Consider the following 14,011-nt stretch of genomic DNA (forward strand, 5'->3'; position numbering starts at 1 on the left):
GATTTTGATGAATGGTAGGCCAAGTATGGATATTTGTCATGACCCTGTGTTGTGTTAACAAAAATCTAAACACGATGTAGAAGTGAGATGAGACTAAACATTGCCTCAAGTTGGAAGGGTGAGCACCAAATTGTTCGAGGATTATCGGCTAAGGAATTGTTTGTTTGCACAAAACGAAGTGGTGAAGGAGGCTGCTTTGTACTCTCTCAATTGAGGACCAATCATACTCTAGTAAGCTAGGTCCCCAAACCTCAAACTTATATAGAACTATGGGTTGGACAAGAGTGTCTATTAGTGACATTTTTGATGATATGCCCTGAAAGTGGTTTTGAAAACACTCTCTCAAGAAGGGCCAAGGATCATGTTGATTTGGGGATGGAGTGCACGCTGCGAACTGAAGCATGGGCCTATGATTAGAACCCCCAAATAAGTATATGTAGTGGTGATATCAATCTCCTCACCTTTGAAAAATAAGTGGTGATTAGGGAGAATCTTCTTCAATGTGTTGAAATTCATGACCTTGGTTTTACCTAGGTTGACCGTTAGGTGAGGAAGATCACAGAAAAGAGCTAGGGCATCCAGTTATTGCTGCAATCTGTCTGGGGATGAGGCTAGAAGGACCACATCATTTGCAAACATGAGGATAGAAATAAGGATATGATGTAGAAGGCAACCGCCACCATCCTAGATGTGTTTAGTGACTAGTCAAGGACTCTTAGCTTGTCAATATAGATCCCAAGTAATGTGGGGGATAGGGGGCAACCTTGTTTAACCCCAATAGTACTTCGGGGGCAAAAATAACCTCCACATCCAAGGTGGAGGACGGAAAGGAAGAGAAGGCTGGAAATTCTAGAGAAGAAATTTGTATAGAGGAAGAGGATTTTATAGAGGAAGAAGCAAAGGCTTCAAAGGTTTTTGGAAAACCATTTACTATTTTACTTGTGTGTAAATGGGCACAAGTTATATGAGTCTCACAAATAGGAGATATAGAAAAAGAAAATGAGAGGGGTTGGCATTCTTTTAGAGGAAGAAGAAAAGGCTTCAAGGCGTTAGGAAAACCTTTTACCATATTACGTGTGAGTAAAAGGGCACACGCCATATGAGTGTCACAATGAGGAGATATATGGAGAGAAAATGAGACGGGGGTGACTTCAGTGCAAGGAGTAACTTTGTGTGAGAAATTTGCAGTAACTTTAGCTTCTTGCAAAACAAAGAGAGAACTTGACGTGAGGAAGAGCATGTGAACACCCACATGAAGAGGAGCATTGGTTGAGGAAGATCATTTTTTGAACAAAATTCAACACTAGAGGTAAGTGTTTGTGAAGTCATTTTTTTCAATGGGAGTACAAAGAACATGGTACTATTAGTATTGAGAAAAATGTTAAATTTGGTTTGTTAGAAGTGTCTAGAACCATAATATTTCTTTTATTCTAGAAAGGATATGAGGTGATAGACAATGTTGAATGAGCGGTGTATGGCTTCTTTCAATATTGGAGAATAGCAGAAATAGGTCATGTGTGATGTTATGCTAATGGATGGCTATCACACTTTGTTTAGAAGGCCATGGTTGTATGGCGAAGGAACAATTCATGATGAAAGGAAGAAAGGAAGAACAAATACACTTCTTCATCATGAGGAGTGATGGAAAGTTGTAGATCTCGTCAACTACAAGGCAAAACAAGGTGAACTTGAGTAACTTCGATCCCAAGGAAGAGAGGAAGATGAATAACCTTTTCCATAACAAGATCCAAGTCAAGAAGATAAAATTGGATTGTCTACTTGACTTAAAACTTGACTATGCTTTGTAGGCCAACCTGATAACAGAGGATCTGGTGAGTAATCTTGGATTGGAATTTCATAACCATCCTTTGTTAGTTTTTGGTAGCATCGGATTTGCTTTAGCCTTGAAAATCGGTGGAGAGGCTAAGGCACATGAGTTCTAAAGAACCCAGAAACCGTTTGGTGAAATTCCACCCGGATTGTATTTTATTAAAATAATTAATATTTTTAATGGGGTTCTTAAGTCTAAACTTAGGAAAATTAAAATATTAATGGGTATTAATAAAAATATGGGTGAGAATGATCTAGAAGGCGGACCAAGTCATGTTTTAATCTTAGCTGTTTATTAGAGACCTAATCTCGGCCGTTGAAGTCTTGACAGGAAAAGTATAAGGAGGCTTGGGGTTCAGTTAGAAACACACAGAGAGATTGAGGAAATCGATTTTCTGAGGTGAGAAGTTCTCAGGAGGAAAATCGATTGGGGAGATCTTGCAGCAGAGGGGGGCAGTGAGATTCTGGGAGAAGGACTTTCTGGAGAATACAAGGCAGAGAGAGGACAGGATGTCCAGAGGGTGGCTGACGCTGGCCTACGTAGTGCTGACACAGAGGCAACACAGTCAGTGAGGGGAAGTCGAGTTTCTGCAGAGGGAATTTGAAGTTCAGGTGCCGGAAGCCAGGGTGTGAGACTAGAGGCAAGAAAGTCGAATTCTCAGCCAGCAGAAGATCCAGAGCAGAGAGGCAGCGTAATACCCAGGAGGGGTGACACAGAAGCTGCCCAGGGTGACACAGTTTGACGCAGAGGCCATTAGAAGGTGACGCAGAGCCTCCCAGAGCTGAGGATTAGTGACTGATTCTCCAGTGACGGTGAAATTATTTCACCAGTCTTTTGTCCAGTATTTTCTCTCTAAAGGATTGCTAATTGAGCATCCTAGATTTGTATTCAGAATTTTCTCCTACATAATAATAAACCCTCAGAGCTACTACAACGGTTTTCCCGCATTGGGTTTTTCCGGGGACTATTTTGTCCAAAAAGAACTGTCCTATGTATCTTGTTCTCTGCTCAGTTTCCTTGTTTCATGCAAATCAAATTTAAGTAGTGTAGGTTGCAGAAGTAATTTGCTTCAGTGTTCAGAAAAATAACTTGATGAATGTAATTAAAATCAAGTAGGTGAAGTAGATTCAGATTTGCTGCAGTAGGGGTTCCTTCAGGATTAGGAATTTTCACATGGTATCAGAGCATTGATTTTGAAACAGGAAGAGCAGATCCAACACTGAGCAGAGAGGCCAATAGCTGCATTTGACAACAATTCGAATCACCTTGAAGGGATTGCGCAGTCCTTGCCGGGAAGCAGAGATTCTGAAGAAATCTCTCTCTGAGAGAGTCGATAGAGAGGTACGATTTTCAGCTTGTGAGTTTGCAGAGGCAGAGGGAGTGATGCAGAGCCTCAGCGCAGTGCTTGAAGGACGTAGTTTTTGCCGGGGCAGAAATCTGTAGGAAAAAAGAGCGTAGACACATAGAAGGGGAATTTTCTCCTTAGAGAACTTTTCGCAAAAAGTTTGATTTTCTCACTTGTCGGGCAGCAGTGCTGAGTAGTGACTAGAGGAGTTAGTTCGACAGTTGGGTGAGATGGCATCGCATGGGCTCAGAGATCAGGACAGGCTGGAAGGATCTTCCAACTATGTCGTATGGAAGACCAAAATCTTAGCTGTTCTGCAGGAACGTGATCTCAAGGCCTATGCCAATAGTTTTGTCACTGTTCCTGCTGACAACGATCAAAAGAAGAAGTACAAGGCCGAGTAGGGGAAGGCAAAGAGGCTCATTCTTGATGGAGTTCGAGATCATGTGGTCTCACACTTGCAGGGCAAGGATACAACTCGGGAGATGTGGGTAGCCTTGTCTTCTCTGTATGAAGGCTATTCCAAACAGCGGAAGATGTATTTGGAGTAGAAGTTGCAACGTACTTTGATGCAGAAAGGAGAAGGGGTGAACCTCTATCTTCAACGTCTTCAGGGCACTAGAGACCAACTTGCTGCAGTGGGGTCCACTCCTCAGTCTACCGCGATGGTAAGGATAGCCCTGAACAGAGTCTCAAATGAATGGCAAGTCTTCGTCCAAATTATATTGGGCAGGGAAAGACTACCTTCATGAGAAGATGTGGGTAGCTCTTCAATAGGAAGAATTAAGGAGGGACGTTGTTAAGGTCAACCTCAATGGTAGCAGTGGGAGTGGCACGAAGACCAAGGAGGAGGAGGAGAATGCAACTCTAGCATCAAAGGGACAACAAAAGTAGAAGCGGAAGAAGGACATTTTGAAGGTGAAATGTTTCAGATGTGGCGAGATGGGCCACTTTGCATCCTAGTGTCCTTTAAAGCAAAAGGATAAGGATGCAAATCATGATCCTAACGCTGCTCCAACAAAGATTGACGAAGATGAGTTTGCCATGAGTGCCTATGCATCTCTAGGAGGGAGATGGGGCGATATTGAGCTATAGTCAGGAGGATTACATGTGGGTAGGATCCTTGAGGAGTCCACCTCTTGGATCAATTCCTTGCTACGGGAGCCCAAGATTCAATAGTAGCGAGATGGACTTAATGTCAGACAATGCAGTGGGTTGTTTGGAGAGACGAATGCAGTAGTTGGAGACCAGAGACTGATTAGCACAGGGCAAGGTTGGTAGCAGTGTAGAAGTCAACAACAACACAGAAGATTCAGAGGGGTCAGAGATTAGTAGCAGTCAGATTCCAACATTCATGGTATTATGCTGAACACAGTTAAGTTTAGTTAATTTTGGATGTTTTTCAGTTGTTTCTCTCGGTATGAATGCAGTTTTAGCAGTGGCAATGCTAGCAGCCTAGCAAATGTAGCATTTGAGAGGGAGCTGTAGTACAGATGCAACAATGGTAGTGGCAGTGTCATGGGCAGCAGTACAGTAGCAGCAACAACACAATATTGGTGGAAGCAACAATGCAAAAAGGAGGTGCTTCAGAGACAGAGCAGCGTGCAGATGGACATTATTGTTCCTCGCTAAGAGGGAGTGTTAGTTTTTGGTACCAACAAATGTGCTCTAGCCTTGAAAATGGGTGGGGAGGTTAAGGCACCTGAGTTCTAAAGAACCCATAAACTGTTTGGTGAAATTCCACCTGGATTGTATTTTATTAAAATAATTAATATTTTTAATGGGGTTCCTAAGTCTAAACTTACGAAAATTAAAATATTAATGTGTATTAATCGAAATATGGGTGAGAATGATCTAGAAGGCGGATCAAGTCATGTTTTAATCTTAGCCGTTGATTAGAGACTTAATCTCGGTCGTTGAAGTCTCAACAGTAAAAGTATAAGGAGGCTTGGGGTTCAGTTAGAAACACACAAAGAGATTGAGGAAATCGATTTTCTGAGGTGAGAAGTTCTCAGGAGGAAAGTTGATTAGGGAGATCTTGTAGCAGAGGGGGGCAGTGGGATTCCGGGAGAAGGACTTTCCGGAGAATACAAGGTAGAGAGAGGACAGAAAGATGTCCAGAGGAGGGCTAATGCTAGCTTACACAGTGCTGACGTAGAGGCAACATAGTCAGTGAGGGTAAGTCGAGTTTCTGCGAAGGGAATTTGAAGTTCAAGTGTCGAAAGCCAGGGTGTGAGACTGGAGGCAAGAAAGTCAAATTCTCAGCCAACAAAAGATCTAGAGCAGAGAGTTAGCATAATACCTAGGAGGGGTGACACAGAAACTGCCCAGGATGACGCAGAGGTCATTAGAAGGTGACGCAGAGCCTCCCAGAGTTGAGGATCAGTCACTAATTCTCCAGTGATAGGATGAGATTATTTCACCAATCTTTTGTCTAGTATTTTCTTTGTAAAGGATTTCTAGTTGAGCATCCTAGATTTGTATTCAGAATTTTCTCCTGCATAATAATAAATCCTCAGAGCTGCTGCATCGGTTTTCCCGCATTGGGTTTTTCCGGGGACTATTTGTCCAAAACTAACTGTCCTATGTATCTTGTTCTTTGCTCAGTTTCCTTGTTTCATGCAAATCAAATTTAAGTAGTGTAGGCTGTAGAAGTAATTTGCTTCAGTATTCAGAAGAATAACTTGATGAATGTAATTAAAATCAAGTAGGTGAAGTAGATTCTGATTTGTTGTAGTGGGGGTTCCTTGAGGATAATGAATTTTCACATGGTATCAGAGCATTGATTTGCAACAGGAAGAGCAGATCTAGCGCTGAGCAGAGAGGCCAATAACTGCATTGGCAGCGATTCGAATCCCCTTGAAGGGATTGCACAATCCTTGTCAAGAAGCAGAGATTATGAGGAAATCTCTCTTTGAGAGTCGACAGAGAGGTACGATTTCCAGCTCGTGAGTTTGTAGAGGCAAAGGGAGTGACGTAGAGCCTCAGCGCAATGCTTGAAGGATGCAGTTTCTGTCGGAGAGAAATCCGTTGGAAAAAAGAGCGAATACACATAGAAGGGGAATTTTCTCCTTAGAGAACTTCTCGCCAAAAGTTCGAATTTCCCACTTGCCGGGCAGCAGTGCTGAGCAGTGACTAGAGGAGTCATTTTGACAATTGAGTGAGATGGCATCGCATGTAATGCCCCTTCCTAATTGTTTTCCCAAGGTGAGGAGAAACCATTTTTGGCAATTTGGTATTTTTGGCTTAATGCAATTTTGATGGAAGAACTTAGGAGAAAGGGGGTCGATGTGCCTTTTAGTGGATTGTGGGGGCCACTCACCCACCCAAAATACGCACCTCTTGGAGGTAGCTCGATTTTCCGAAGTGGGGGATCAAAATATTTGATGGGACCCATGTGGGGCCCAAGGGAGCTAGAATAAATAGAAGGAAGTGAGCAGAGTTTGGGGCCTTTTGATCATTTGAGAATTTCATTGTTGCTTTCGTTGTTTAGTTAAGCTACAAGTGCTATTCAGCACAAGAGCTTCCCAAGGAGTGAAGCTCATCCCTCTCTTCGGTGGACTTCGAGTGCCACCCTAGGAGGGCTTCCTTGATCCATATCGAGTTGCCACTTTGTAGAGGAGAATTTGCAGCAGGAAAGCTAGTCAAACACCCACTTCGAGCTACTGGTCGAAGAGCCTACGTCATCCTCACTCAGGACTGCGTAGTCACTAGAGGGGGTCACTTGGTTGGAGGATTAACCGGAGGATTGGGGAGCTGGGTTGTGGAGAGATTGTTGGGAGACTGATTTGGGGAGGTTTCCAGCTTTGTGGCAGCAAGTTACAACAATTTTAAGTTACAGGCAGTGAGTTCCAGTGTTGGAGGAGGGCTAATCCCCAAGGGGTCGAAATTGGTAGATCAAAACCAGGCAAAACCCTTTTTGGGTTTTTCTTGGTTTTTGGAGAGGAGTACATCCCCAAAGTTGCAAAATTTTCTGGGTTGTTTTCAAGGGGTAAATTAGGGGCCAAAGTCAGCAAGTAGTGTAGTTTTGAGGGGACAATGCAGTATTTTGGGAGCAGCAAAACCACAGCAGCTAGGCACTTTTGTGTCATCCACCTGAGGCTTGTAGCTTGCCTTGTGCAAGCCCAGATGCACCTCATCCAACTTCTTGTACTCCGACATATTTGATTAATAAAATTTGGCCATTTGGGTGTTTATGAGAAATTTCTGTTTACATGTTCCTTACTGAATAAAATTTCATTGTGAATGTTATGGTTTGTCTTTGTTATCACTGAAATCTTCCATTAGGAATATTACAGTGGTATCAGAGCATGATCTTGGCTAGCTGTGGGGAGGCTAGCAAGATCATGGAGGAGTTGTTGAGGCAGAGCCAACAATTGGTGAGGCAGAACCAACAGATTCTAGAGGGGATGCAACGACTAATACATAACCAACACAGAAGCCAAGTACATACACGCGCATCCCAGTACAACACCCACACGTATGGTCAGTTTGACCATCCTACCATGCCTCATTCCTTGGATGAACAGGAGAAGGAGAAGTATAGTTCAAGGGTTGGACCATCATGTAGAGGTGGGCAGTTAGAGGATGAGACCCAAAGGCGATTTTGCTGGTGGAGACCTAGTTTTAGACATCAGGAGACATATGAGGAGGCCGAACATGAGGTTGAGGGCACACAGGGTTGTGAGGAGCATGTAGATGCACACATTGTGACACAGGAGCCACCCTTGTGGGAGTTTCCTTTGGTAGACCCGATTGACACATTGGTGGAGATAGTTGGGCACACACCCATAGGACCATCCATTGACGAGGTGCCAATAGGCACAAAGGTACCCAGAGCTGTGACAGAGTTCCTAGACGATAGCTACATCCAACAACATGGAGAGCACCATGAGAAGCGTGAGCTAGATGAGGATGTTATGCTTGAGGAGGTACCTGTGGTGGGGCAGCTCGAGACTCTGGTTGAGCCCATGATGGAGGAGGATGGGAAGTCATCTTTTGGGTCTGCCATCAACGAGGAGCAGATAGATGCGCAGGCAACTAGCAGAGCTGCAATACTTACATTCAATAGCTTTCTTCAGGCTTACATAGATGGGGCCTGTAGTACTATTAGGTTACCTCTGCACATTGGAGGGAGAGTGCCTAAGTTACCTAGACAGATTGTATATGTTGTCTGAGCTAGTGCAAGGAGGCGACATGAGTTGTGTAGGGAGCAACACTCGCATGATGGATTTGCTACGTACTCGGGGACTCTTACATTTGATCCCTCTCATGGGGTTGGGTGGCAAGAGGTATTGAGTTGGTACCTGATAGGGCTAACTAGGTTTTTGGATACATCCATGGTCGGGGGCATAGTTCAACATGGGTCGTGGTTTGCCAGAGGGGCTTAAGGGTTGGATCATCGTTGGGATCCAGGTGGGACTCCCCATCACTCCATGGATTGGGTTAGTCATGGTGTTAGCAAGATGGTGGATCCAGTGATTGGATTCACCCCCATTTTCATATTCCCATCAGAGTTGTGGATAACACCAGTGATAGGTTGGGCTGATAGGGGTGTAGGCAGATTTCATGAGTTGTCATGGCATGTTGGGTGTACTTGGGATTGTAGGATGATTAACCTACTATGGCAGGAGTTGGCTTCGGCCGGCCACTAGATAAGGTATTGTATGGAGACGGTGCTCTCTCACTGGGATATTGGACACCAAAGCTATTGAGGATAGGCTCAGTAGTGTTATTCATGTTAGCATGTGAGGAGTTAGGCCGCTTAGGTCTATCTGGGCAGATGAGGAGATATAGCTCACATTGTGGAGTGCTTACCAGTAGAATGGTAGTAGAGATGGCGACCTTGACAGGATGCAAGATGATGCCTATGGACTTAGTCTTAGACCTTGATATCCAGGGGTGTATATGGGTATGCAATGGTGCACAACAGTATGCGGAGGAGCACAGAGGTGCGCAGTGGTGCACAGTGGTGTGCAGGGTTGCATCGTGGTGTAGGAGGAGCGGTTCACATCTTAGTGCATTCCCTCATAGAGTGACAGACACATCGATACAGGAGGGGTACCAGTTGATCCGGGATGATGCAACAACATGTAGTAGGGTTCGACAGTGCATAGAGATGTGTGATTGGGTGCAGTTGTATGCCAGGAGACATGAGGATACATGGTCATATGCAGTAGTGTGCGGGGTTGCACTGTGGACAGGGGGAATGCTACTAGCAGGGATGTTCCTTGACGAGGATGTCAGGCATGTCATTGGGGTGGAGATACCTAGGTTGGGAGAGCGGATCAGTCATGGGATGACTCGAGAGCGTCCACACAGGTTCTTGATCATACCCATCGGAACCCATGCATCTTCCACTCGTTGGCACCACAGGTAGTTGAGGGGAGGCTTGTTGTGTTCGATCCAAACCCATAGTGTGGATAACAGGACTTGGGGGATTTTCTTGAGACGACGCTATGAGATTCAGTGCCTCAGGGGCACGATAGATATTCTACAGTGGAGGAGCAGGGTCGATGTGTGAGTTGACAACCACATGTTGGGAGATGAGGTGATCTTTTGCAGGGGTGGCATATCGCTCATCACTGAGCCTACACCTGGGGATCTGGTCATGGGGGATACATGTGCCACTCTTTCCATAGGGCATGTTAGGATCTTGCATGAGTAGAGGACACCATGTATGATTGAGGCAACTTTCCAGTGGGTATTCGAGCTACAGACATTGTATTGGCACATTATCGAGAGGGTGGATGGCAGACTTAGTGGTGATGGTTGGCAAGAGTAGGATGGATCCACATACACTGAGTCGATTGCGAGTATCAGAAACCCATCTATTGGCTGCATTCAGGGGATAGCTATTTGGCACATGTGGTTTCCAACGGTCATCGGTACTATGCAATGGTAGGCACAAGGAAGTTTAGCATGCATCAGATTAGTTCATGATATATGGAGCATATATATTGATTGCATGCGGGGACTAGAAACGAGGCACGAATGGATTCCAATAGCTATTAGAGCTATGTCATAGTAGGTCTGGCTATGGGATTCGGGGATTCAGTTGGTTGATAGATCACTTTGTCTCATGATGAGCGGAGTCATGGCAGAGAGTGATCTAGTTCAGTCCTGGGATGCCACATGGGAGAGTGAACAAATCTTGCAGCACCCAGTTTTGCAGTTGCTTGGGGACAAGCAACATCCGGGAGGGGAGGACTGTAATGTCCCTTCCTAATTGTTTTCCCAAGGTGAGGAGAAACCATTTTTGGTAATTTTGTTATTTTTGGCCTAATGCAATTTTGATGGAAGAACTTAGGAGAAACATGGTCGATGTGCCTTTTAGTTGGGAAGTCAAGTTTCTGCAGAGGGAATTCGATGTTTAGGTGCCGGAAGCCAGAGTGTGAGACTGGAGGCAAGAAAGTCGAATTCTCAGCCAACAGAAGATCTAGAGTAGAGAGGCAGCGTAATATCCAGAAGGGGTGACGCAGTTTGACACAGAGGCCATCAAAAGGTGACGCAGAGCCTCTTAGAGCTGAGGATCAGTCACTGATTCTCCAGTGATAGGGTGAGATTATTTAACCAGTCCTTTGTCTAGTATTTTCTCTGTAAATGATTGCTAGTTGAGCATCCTAGATTTGTATTCAGAATTTTCTCCGCATAATAATAAACCCTCAGATCTGCTGCACTGGTTTTCCCGCATTGGGTTTTTCCGGGGACTATTTTGTCCAAAAATAATTGTGTCCTATGTATCTTGTTCTTTGCTCAGTTTCCTTGTTTCATGCAAATCAAATTTAAGTAGTGTAGGCTGCAGAAGTAATTTGCTTCAGTATTCAGAAGAATAACTTGATGAATGTAATTAAAATCAAGTAGGTGAAGTAGATTCAGATTTGTTGCAGTAGGGTTCCTTGAGGATTAGGAATTTTCATATCGTCATTGCCCATAGCCATTGGGATGGGTAAATAAGTATGTTGAGTTGAGTCATTAAGTAGTGTAAAATTAGATTTGCCGTAAATGCAGGGTACATGGATGAGGTGGAGGTAGAGTGCCACTTGATAGGTGCTCCTACATATATGCAAGGCATGTGAACTTCATGAGGAGAGAAAAATAATATCATCTGGTTGGGTGGAAACTCCTTCATCATCAATACACAAAAAGTTACATCGAGGAGCTCTTTGGTAAGTGCTAACGAAGATGGGAAATTGATTCCAATCATGTAGAGAGTTTTTATTGCTCTTCTTGAGGGAAAATCAACAAGGCAGTGAATTGGTAGAAGTAAAGGCATCTCAGGAGGGATTTGCAAAGTTGGAGAATTTTTGCATATGTATAGAGAAGTGTTCCAAGAGGCGAAAGTTTTACCACCTAAGAGGGAAGTGGAGCACGAGATACAATTGTTGCTTGACTCTCCATCGCCAAACATAGTGCCATATAGACAATTCAAACTGGAAGTGGATGTAGTAAAGAAAAAGTCACAACAATAGTTGTTGTAGGGAGTAATTTGACTAAGTACCAACCTTCGCTTATTATCATATTGCTCAAGAAGGATGGGACTTGGAGATTGTGTATTGACTATATTAATAAGATCACCTTCAAGAATCGATACCCTTTGCCTATGATCATTGATTTGTTGGATGAGCTGTAGTGTGCCAAGTAATTCACCAAATTGGATCGCAAATTGAGATAACACTAGGTATGAGTCAAAGAAGAAAACTAGTGGAAGATCACCTTCAAGATGAGGCAAGGCTTATATGAATGGTTGGTAATGCCTTTTGGTTTGTGTAATTCACTGACCACAATTATGTGTTTGATGAATGATGTATTGTAGCCCTTTCTATATTTATTTGTAATAGTTTACTTGTATGATATATTGATTTTTAGCTTTATCGGGAAAGAGCATACCTTGCATATGATGTAGGTATTAGAGACTATAAGAAAGCATTAACTACTAGCAAACTTTAAGAAATGCGAGATTGTCCAACAATCGTTAGTGTATGTGATTGGTGGAGGGGAACTCAAGATTAATCTTGCAAAGATGGAGACCATCCTCAAGTGGCTAACTCCTACTAGTGTCATTGAAGTTAGAAGCTTTGTGCAAGTAGCATAGTACCTTTGGGAGTTTATAACGTCCTTTTCAGTTATGGTTGTACCATTTCATGTGATAACAATCAACAATGAGAGTTTCCAGTGGGGAAAGAATTAACAAAAGGCTTTTCAAGAGTTGAAATGAAAGATGAGTCAAGCAACGACTCTTGCATTGCCCGATTTGCAGATGCCTTTTAGAATGGAGACAAATGTAAGTGGATATTTTATGGAAGCAATTAGAGATAGATGCAACTAGATATGCTATGGTAATAGTCTTGATGCAAGGAGGTAAGCCAATATGCTATCATTTTGATTTGTTTCATGGTACAGTCTTGAACTATCCCACATATGACAAGTGACTCTCTGCTTTGGTGCAAATGGTTAGAAATGGAAGAACCATCCAATGGGAAAGGAGACCATCATCTACACCAATCACCCTCAACTGTAATATTTGTAGGCCTAGAGTAAGCTTCGACAAGTAAGACATTACAAGGGGATGGGATTTTTGTAGAAACTTCAGCTTATTGTAAAGAATAACAAAGGCATACCTAATAAGCTGGTAGGCATGCTTTCAGGGCCACCCACATCCAAGCTGACATCTTTGACCACTCTTATGCACATGGAGCCTTTCATACAAATATGCAAAAGACGAGAACTTTGAGGAGATATTTTAGTAGCTACAAGGCCAAGTTCATGAAGAAGGTGATATCAAAGATGACTACTATCTAAGTGGAGGTTACCATATGAGTTGGATAAGTTTTGTGTGCCTAAAGGAAAAACATTACAGGTTATCAAAGAGGCTTACACTCCAAAATTGCAGGTCATTTTGGTGCTGGGAAAACAATAGCCAACTTGTAGAGATGTGTATTGGCTGAAAATGCAAGAAAATGTTGCTTAATTTATTAGAGGCTGCATACTTTGCTATACCAATAAAACTAGTAATAGGAAGCAAGGCATATGTTATCCCTTGTACCTACTACCTTGTACCTACTAGGCCATGTGAGAGTATCTCCATGGATTTTGTGGGTGGTTTGCCAAGAACTAGGCGGGGAAATGGCTATCTATTTGTGGTAGTGGACATATTTGGTAAGATGCACATTCTTATGCCTTGTAAATAGATTATTAAGGGACAAGATGCAACAATCATGTTCTTTGAAAGGGTTTGAGTGCACTCTGGGATACCAAAGTGCATAATCTTGAACATAGATACTTGATTTATTAGTGTCTTTTGGACTACACTTTGGGAGCAGATGGACATCAAGATGAAGAGATCTACAACTTTCCATCTACAAACAGATGGGAAGACAAAAGTGGTGAACAAAACATCAATTCAATGCTTGAAGGGTTACAATCAGAAGATCCAAGAACTTGGGATGAGAATTTGATCTATATTCAACAATCTTATAATAGAGTAGTTCATATCTCCATTAGCAATACTCCTTTTGAAACTTGCTTTGTATATTTGTCACCTTCGCCTCTTGATGTTGCATGTGAATGACATGGAGGAAAGAAAGAAGAGACCATAGGAGAAACATTGAAGGTTGAAATATTCACTAACAAGACCAAGGAGATCCATTTGTAGGTATAGAAGACACTGAAGAAGACACAAGAAAAGTACAAGGCTAGGCATGTCCAACATAGAATGAGAAGACATTCAAGGTAGAAAACCGAGTCTCTATAGTCCCTTGTGTCTACTAGGCCATGGGAGAACATCTCCATGGATTTTGTGGGTGGTTTTCTAAGAACTAGGTGGGGACATGACT

The 14,011-nt window shown here is 43.1% G+C and overlaps 1 protein-coding gene across 6 annotated transcripts in view; it reads left to right on the plus strand.

Moving 5' to 3' along the window:
* Positions 1 to 14,011, plus strand: part of LOC149252752 (C18orf8) — a 354,515-nt gene that overhangs the window by 40,607 nt on the left and 299,897 nt on the right. The window lies entirely within an intron of this gene.

The sequence above is a fragment of the Pinus tabuliformis genome, chromosome 7 (assembly GCF_031772625.1).
Source record: "Pinus tabuliformis cultivar Carrire ecotype Pingquan chromosome 7, CPIR1, whole genome shotgun sequence".
NCBI classification, from domain to species: domain Eukaryota; kingdom Viridiplantae; phylum Streptophyta; class Pinopsida; order Pinales; family Pinaceae; genus Pinus; species Pinus tabuliformis.